We start from the raw sequence: 9,368 nt of genomic DNA on the forward strand, positions 1-9,368 counted from the left end.
TCAGTCGTGTCCGACTCTGTGCGACCCCATAGATGGCAGCCCACCAGGCTCCACCGTCTCCAGGATTCTCCAGGCAAGAACACTGGAGTGGGTTGCCATTTCCTTCTCCAATGTACCATGGGAATGGTACTATATCAAGGATTCAGTGTTGGTCCCTAATTACTGGCAGGTTGGGCATTCAGCAATGGCCATAGTTGGGTTGGCCTTGGTGAGTGGAAGTCCATGCTGCTGAGCTCACATGTAACTCCCAACTTTGCTACCAGGCAACTTTGTTCATGAGCCCCTGGGTGATGACTGAGATTACTAGAGAAAGATATTGACTGGTGTCCACAGAACAAAGTGAAGTGAAAGTTTCTCAATCATATCAGACTCTTTGTGGCCCCATGGACTCTACAGTCCATGGAATTCTCCAGGCCAGAATACTGGAGTGGGTAGCCTTTCCCTTTTCCAGGGGATCTTTACAACCCAGGGATCAAACCCAGGTCTCCTACATTGCAGGCAGATTCTTTACCAACACATAAGATTATCTTCCATGGGGTCACAAAGAGTCAGACACGACTGAGAGACTGAACTGAAGATTATCTAATGCACTTGATTATTAAAATTCTCCTCTGCTGAGGTCACTCTTTGATGAGCATTCACATGAACACAAATATCTTCACATTTGTTCCTCATTCAGAAATATATCTCTGTATCTTTTCCCCAGATTTCCTTGTCATCAATTTTCCAGTTTTGTTACAATCATATTCCTTCCAATTCCCTGACCATCCAGGCAAACCAATGACTACAGTCCATGAATATGTATATAATCTCACATCTGGCCATTTTTTTCCCAAGCAAGGTGAACAGCTAGATGCACTGCTCAAAGTTCTGCCTACTGGGAGGATTTTCCTTCACCTAAGTTCTTTGGGGATGTCCCAGACGGGAGGTGTGGTGCTGCAGCTCTTGCCCTCCAGTGATGCCCAGGACGCAGTGGACTTCAGACGTGCAGGGCGATGGTGAAGACAGAATAAAGAAGCACTGCAGAATATGGAAGATGAAAATCAGTGAGACATAAAAGCCAACAAGAGAAACCATCTCTGACCACCCCACATCTTTCCATCCCACTCCGCTTGGAAATTCCCCCATTGTCAGTGAGAACTACCAAATCTGACGTTTATGTTTGGTATCAGAATTTAGGTTCCTGCTCCATTGTTTTTTTTTTTTTTTAACAGTTTTCAGAATTTCTTAGAAGGCAAGAGTGAATTTCTGTGGGTTTTGCTGGTCTCAGTTTTTATGTTCTTTCAGAGACTAACAGGACTGCCCAGAGGTTTTTTTTTTTTTTTTTAACATTGCTGTATGGTCTCCTGCCAGATGTATAAGATCACCATTAGAAATGGAAATTACATTCGAAAGCCACTAGACTTCTAGGTGAGGTGATGCAAGCATATGAGAGCAAGGTTAATCACACTGTGGAGATATGTGTGATATCATTTTCCCTTTTTCTAACTGTTTAAATTGAATTTTATAAAAATGTTTAACATTAAGCGGATGTTAGCTTGAAGCGGAATGGTTTTGCTGTAAAAAGTTTCACACTCTGCTGAAATGTTGCAAAAAAGCATAGTGCTCATAACCATTCAATAACTCATGGCTACTCATTCTTGCCTGTTTTTACTCTTCCTCTGAAGCAGGTCAGCATTGAAGGTGGTATGGAAATGCCTGCATGTGTGTTCAATTCTTTGTTTCTTCTTCCCTCTCCCCCTGGGCCCTGCCTCTTCCTCACTCACTCAGCCTCTTTTCTTCAGTATGTGTTCAGTTCAGTTCAGTTGCTCAGTCGTGTCCGACTCTTTGAGACCCCATGGATTGCAGCACACCAGGCTTCCCTGTCCATCACCAACTACCGGAGTTCACTCAAACTCATGTCCATTGAGTCGGTGATGCCATCCAATCATCTCATCCTCTGTTGTCCCCTTCTCCTCCTGCCTTCAATCTTTCCCAGCATCAGGGTCTTTCCCAATGAGTCAATTCTTTGCATCAGGTGGCCAAAGTATTGGAGTTTTAGCTTCAGCATCAGTCCTGCCAATGAATATTCAGGACTGATTTCCTTTAGGATGGACTGGTTTGATTTCCTTGCAGTCTAAGGGACTCTCAAGGTCTTCTCCAACATCACAGTTCAAAAGCATCAATTCTTTGGTGCTCAGCTTTCTTTATAGTCCAACTGTCACATCCATACATGACCACTGGAAAAAACGTAGCCTTAACTAGACGGATCTTTGTTGACAAAGTAATGTCTCTGCTTTTTAATATGCTGTCTAGGTTGCTCATAACTTTTTTTCCAAGGATAAGCATCTTTTAATTTCATGGCTGCAGTTACCATCTGCAGTGATTTTGAAGCCCAAAAGTATAAACTCTATCACTGTTTCCACTGTTTTCCCATCTATTTGCCATGAAGTTTTGGGACCAGATGCCATAATCTTAGTTTTCATCATCACGATGTGTAGCTTGAAGCTAATTTGTACTATTGAATATCTAGAGGCAAAATCTGTTTTGTTCTTACTAGACACTTCTAGCGATGCCTGCATATTGTGCAGAGACATCTGCAAACCGGGCCCAAGTTTTCTTTTCCTTTGTCCATTGATGAGAGGGAACTCCGTATGAAGCCATGAGTGCAGACAGTGAGAGATAAGGCAGTATAGCATGAGTGGGAATCATGGGACCACTGACAGAATAATGGATAAATAAATTGTACTGAAGTCATACAATGTCATCCTAAAGAACAATGAAATTTAAGAACTTCAGTCATAAGTATTAAGCTAGATGAATCTTTCAAACAAGGTGATGAGCAAAACATAGAACTATGGGAGACTAGCAGATATTTTAGGGAACCATATTTGTAATATTTGTTTTTAAAAAGCAATGGAATAATAAAAAATGAATCTAGGAGAATGGTTATCACTGATGTGTGTGTGGAGGGGTGTTGAGGGTTGGATTGAGAATGGAGATAAAAAATAATGACAATAATAGAATAATAATAATGTCTATTACTTGTATAGCATTTATAATTTGCCAGTGTTCTAAGTGTTTTTTACACTTTAGCTCATTTAATCCTCACAAGTCAATAGGTACTTACTAGTACTTTCCGCATTCTACAAAGGAGGCTAAGTTACGCTTCCTAACCATTATACAAATATTTCCTAAATTAAAAAATAAACCAAATGAAACCATAGATAAAACATTATTGATATTTAATATTTTAAATCATATCATATCTTTAAATATTAATAATATTTAAAAACATGAAAGGAGTTTCCTCTAGATGTGGCACTCCACTTTAAGGAGGAGTTGTATAGGGCCCTGCCTTTTGATGATAAATCCTTCCCCTCCTGTTTTGTGTATATACTATAGGCAAGCACTTTTTTATAGAAAGAATTTACTAAAAAATATAATTAGAATAAAAATATATGACATTTAGCTGGTCTCTGAATGGTTTCTTTATGTTTTCCTCAAAGGCATAAATGACAGAAAATATTGTGATATATGAGTTACAAAAGTATTGTAAATTTTTGAATATCATGAAAAATTATAAGGAAAATTAAAAGACTAATAAAATATTTGAATGATTCAAAATAGGAAAGAAACACAAATGTCGTGTTAAGGAATAAATAAAACAGATTAGATCATGGCTCTCATAGAAATACAAAATAAATGCATGTCAAAGATTTTATTTAACTTATTAACTTATTCAGGAACAAGTAAGATTTTAAAATCAGCTCACAGGAAAATGCAAAGGATCACACTTACATAGGAAAATACAGAATACTGAAATAAATTTACAAATAGATGCATAAAGTTTCCATTCATAGGAATGGAGAATCAATTCCCAGACTTATTCTTAACGAGACAGGAATACCAGACCACCTTACCTGCCTCCTGAGAAATCTGTATGCAGGTCAAGAAGCAACTGTTAGAACCAGACATGGAACAACGAACTGGTTCCAAATTGGGAAAAGAATACATCAAGACTGTATACTGTTACCTTCGTTATTTAACTTATATGCAGAGTACATTATGAGAAAGGCCGTACTGGATGAAGAACAAGCTGGAATCAAGGTTGCCGGGAGAAATATCAAGAACCTGAGATAAGCAGATGATACCACCCTATGGCAGAACACGAAGAGGAAATAAAGAGCCTCTTGATGAAAGTGAAAGAGGAGAGTGAAAAAGCTGGCTTAAAACTCAACATTCAAAAAACTAAGATCATGGCATCTGGTCCCATCACTCATGGCAAACAGATGGGGAAACAGTGGAAACAGTGACAGACTTTATTTTCTTGGGCTCCAAAATCACTGCAGATGGTGACTGCAGTTATGAAATTAAAAGATGCTTGCTCCTTGGAACAAAAGCTATGACCGACCTAGACAGCACATTAAAAAGCAGAGACATTACTTTGCCAACAAAGGTCTGTATAGTCAAAACTATGGTTTTCCAGGTAGTCATGTATGGATGTGAATGTTGAACCATAAAGAAAGCTGAGTGCCAACGAATTGATGCTTTTGAACTGTGGCGTTGGAGAAGACTCTTGAGAGTCTCTTGGACTGCAAGGAGATCCAACCAGTCAATCCTAAAGGAAATCAGTCCTGAATATTCATTGGAAGGACTGATGCTGAAGCTGCAGCTCCGATCTTTGGCTGCCTGATGCAAAGAACTGCCTCAATGGAAAAGACCCTGATGCTGGGAAAGATTGAAGGCAGGAGGAGAAGGGGAAAATAGAGGATGAGATGTTTGGATGACATCACTGACTCAATGGACATGAGTTTGAGCAAACTCCAGGAGTTGATGATGGGCAGGAAAGCCTGGTGTGCTGCATTCCTTGGGGTCACAAAGAGTTGGACATGACTGAGTGACTGAACTGAACTGAAATAAGATCATGTTACATTATTAACAAATTTTTATAACTTTCAAGACTGTGAAATGGCTGAAATACAATGAAAGGGTTAAATAGCCCAGAAGGACATTCAATAAACTTCTCTGTGCATTTCAAAGTCCATCTATTTTTTTTTCCTATAACTTTCATAGATAAGCAGGAAAAGTAAGGGTTAATTTTTTATTTACAAAAAGGAAATATAAATAAATGAAAATAAGCATATGAGAAAATGTAGTATAAGTTAAAGAAATCCTAATTTTACTATGAAAATATTTAAACACATAATGCTCTTTTGCTTAAAAGTAGAGTTAACTCATATTGGGCCTGGCCTCATTTTTAATATAAACTATTATTTTAAATAGTTTTGATTTATCAAAAAAATTTAAGAATAGTACAGTGACCGTATAACTCATATTATATTATGAACATCTTGTATTTCACACTAAGGCACCAATATTGATAAACTGTCATTAACTAAAGTTAACACTTTATTCACAATAATTTCATTTTTATTACTCAGTCACTCAGTCATGTCTGACTCTTTGCAACTCCATGGTGTGAGAAATGACAGGCTTCCCTGTCCTTCACTATCTCCTGGAGTTTGCTCAAATTCATGCCCAATGAGTCAGTGATGCCATCCAACCATCTCATCCTCTGTCATCCCCTTCTCTTCCTGCCTTCAATCTTTCCCAGCATTAGAGTCTTTTCCAATGAGGCACTTCTTCACATCAGGTGGCCAAAGTATTGGAGTTTCAGCTTCAGCGTCAGTCCTTCCAATGAATATTCAGGACTGACTTCCCTTAGGATTGACAGGTTTGATCTTGCAGTCCAAGGGACTCCCAAGAGTCTTCTCCAACACACTTCAAAAACATCAATTCTTTGGTTCTCAGCTTTCTTTATGGTCCAACTCTCACATCTGTACATGACTACTGGAAAAACCATAGCTTTGACTATATGGATCTTTGTCAGCAAAGTGATTTCTCTGCTTTTTAATATGCTATGTAGTTGGTCATAGATTTTCTTCCAAGGAGCAAGGATCTTTTTATTCCATGGCAGTGAATTAAATTCATAAGTAATCCCACCAGAGATATTATAGTAACTCTAATCTGCATAAATACTTTTGCTACCCAATAAAAGTTTGTGTACCAAACAAACAGAAAAGTCAGAGTTTGGAGCAGAGAAATGTTATAGCAGGGCCATATAAGGAGACACGTAGCTCATGACCCCCAAACTCTGAACTCTTGGAAGGGTTTCAGCAAAACACTTTTAAAGGCAAGGTGAGGGAGGGGCATATTAGTGGTTGCCAGCTTCTTGGTATAGAAAATGTTTGTTCTTTCAGCTTCAACAAGACAAATGTTATTCCCTGTTATGCACTTTTTAATCTCTATATGAATGCACTCTTAAAGGCCAGGGCCTTGAGAATAGGCTATCCTGTATATTTGAGACTATAGGTAACATTATTTTACAAAAGGTTTAGAACCAGCATGACTACGCACAGGTGACAGAGCACAAACATTAAAGTAAAAAGGAACAGGTCTGATATAGGGTCAGATTCGTTCTTGCCTATTACACCTTTAGCTCCCAAATACCTTTGCTTTACTCACAACTGAATTACTAAGTTATGAGTCATAGAATTTTAAGTTATAAATTATTTTACTTTGGAAATCTGAGGATATTGCTCCACACTTTTCTAGAACCCAGTGCTCCCGGTGAGAGTCTGAATGGTATGGACATTCTTGTCTACCCAATATACATCCCCTCTCCTCTTCCTATTTCCCAACAGAACCAGAAGCCTGATTTTGTGTCCATATCCATAGTCCAAACAGCACCTGAGGAGCAGAGTGAACAGAAGATAGAAACCTGATTTTTCGATGACCTTACTGAACCACTGAATCTGCTAAGCTGTAGTCTGGACCACATACTAGTAAGATTATACTCAAAATCCAAGTTAGACTTCAGCAGTACATGAACTGAGAACTTCCAAATGTACAAGCTGGATTTAGAAAGGGCAGAAGAACCAGAGATAAAATTGCCAGCATCTCATTGGATCATAGAAAAAGCAAGGGAATTCCAGAAAAACATCTACTTCTGTTTTGTTGATTACAAGAAAGCCTTTGTGTGGATCACAGCAAACTGTGGCATATTCTTAAAGCGATGGGAATACCAGACCATCTTACCTGTTTCTGAGAAACCTGTATGCAGGTTAAGAAGCAACAGTTAGAACCCGACAAGGAGCAACAATATGGTTCAAAATTGAGAAAGGAATACAACAAGGCAGTATATTGTCACCCTGCTTATTTAACTTATATGCAGCGTACTTGTGAAACGCCAGCCTGGATGAAACACAAGCTGGAATCAAGATTGCCAGGAGAAATATCTACAGCCTCATACATGCAGATGATACCACTCTAATGGCAGAAAGTGAAGAGGAACTAAAGAGCCTCTTGATGAGGGTGAAAGAGGAGAGTGAAAAAGCTGGCTTAAAACTCAACATTCAAAAAACTAAGATTATGGAATCAGTCCCATCACTTCCTGGCAAGTACACTGGGAAATAGTAGAAGCAGTGACAGATTTTATTTTGGGGGGCTCCAAAATCACTGCAGACTGTGACTGTAGCCATGAAATAAAAAGATGCTTGCTCCTTGGAAGGCAAACTATGACAAACCTAAACAGCCTATTAAAAAGCAGAGACATCACTTTGCTGATAAAGATCCATATAGTCAAAGCTATGGTTTTTCAGTAGTCATGTGCGTATGTGAGAGTTGGTCCATAAAGAAGGCTGAGTGCCAAAGAACTGATGCTTTTGAATTGTGGTGCTGGAGAAAACTCTTGAGAGTTCCTTGCACCTCAAGGAGATCAGTCCTAAAGGAAAGTCAATCCTAAAGGAAATCAAACCTCAATATTCATTAGAGGGACTGATGCTGAAGTTGACACTCCAATACTTAGGCCAGCTGATGTGAAGAGATGACTGACTGGAAAAGACCCTGATGCTGGGAAAGACTGAAGGCAAACAGCAGAGCATGAAATGGTTAGACAGTATCACTGACTCAAGGGACACGAACTTGAGTAAACTCTGGGAGATAGTGAAGGACAGGGGAGCCTGGTGTGTTGCAATCCATGGGGTCACAAAGAGTCCGACACGACTTAGCGACTGAACAACAGCCTGGCCCAAGATTTCTTGTTGTGCCTTTACGTGCGTACTAAGTCGCTTCAGTTGTGTCAGTCTCTGTGCAACCCTATGGACTCTTCTGCCCATGGAATTCTCCAGGCAAGAAATCTGGAATAGATTGCTGAACCCTCCTCCAGGGGATCTTCCCAACCCAGCGATTAAACGCTCGTCTCCTGCATTGGCTGGCAATGCAATGCTCCTGCATTGGTGGGCAAGTTCTTTACCGCTAGCACCATCTTGGAAGCCCTTAAATGCTTTTACATTTAAACCAATTTGCGCAGTCCCATCTTCTATTATTGTACAAGTAATATACAGGATATCTTGTGTTTCCTTTTTATACCCTGGTTGCTTTTAAGATTTTAGAGTTCTGAAATTTTCTCTAGGATGTATTTCCTCCTCCTTTTCCCCACCCTCCTGGCCCCCTGCCAGTCATGCTCAGCACTTTATCTTCTATTTAATCTGAAGAAAGACCCAGGCTTTCTTCAGGTTGAATATGTTTTCTACTATATCTCTACATGTAATCTATTTGGAATTATTTCTTTCTCTTTATTTTCTATTTTCTTCTGAATCTTTCTGTTAGATAGCCTTTGGCTCTCAGGGCACATATCTGCTGCACACCTTCCAAGATTTTCAATTTCTGGTACTCCGATGGCATTTTCCTAGACCTGTATGGGTTTTATTACTTTAAAAATTATATATGGGGCTTCCCTTGTGGCTCAGCTGGTAAAGAATTCATGTTGCAATGTGGGAGACCTGGGTTCGATCCCTGGGTTGGGAAGATCCCCTGGAGAAGGGAAAGGCTACCACTCCAGTTTTCTGGTCTGGAAAATTCCATGGACTGTATAGTCCATGGGGTTGCAAAGAATCGGACATGACTAAAAATTATATATGGAAGTGTGTTTATTTTAAAGAATATGAAGAATATGTACATTTCAATGCTGTCTTGCCAATAATGGTTCACAATTATTTTATTTTAAATTATTACTTTTATTGTGGTAAAATACACGTAATATAAAATTTACCAGTTCAACCATTTTTTTTAAGTGTATGGCTCAGTAGCATTAAGTATATTTTCACTGTTGTGCCATTATCACCACTAGTCATCTCCAGAACTTTTTCATCATCCCAATCTGAAATCCAAACCCAGTAAACAATAAATCCTCACTTCCTCCTTCCCTTAGTCCCTCGTAACCAGTATTCTACTTTCCATCTATGAATCTGACTATTGTAGACACCTCGCATAGGTGGAATTATACAATATTTGTCTTTTGGAGTTTGCCTTATTTTACTTTTCAT

This window comes from Bubalus bubalis, chromosome 9 (genome assembly GCF_019923935.1).
Source record: "Bubalus bubalis isolate 160015118507 breed Murrah chromosome 9, NDDB_SH_1, whole genome shotgun sequence".
NCBI lineage: Eukaryota > Metazoa > Chordata > Mammalia > Artiodactyla > Bovidae > Bubalus > Bubalus bubalis.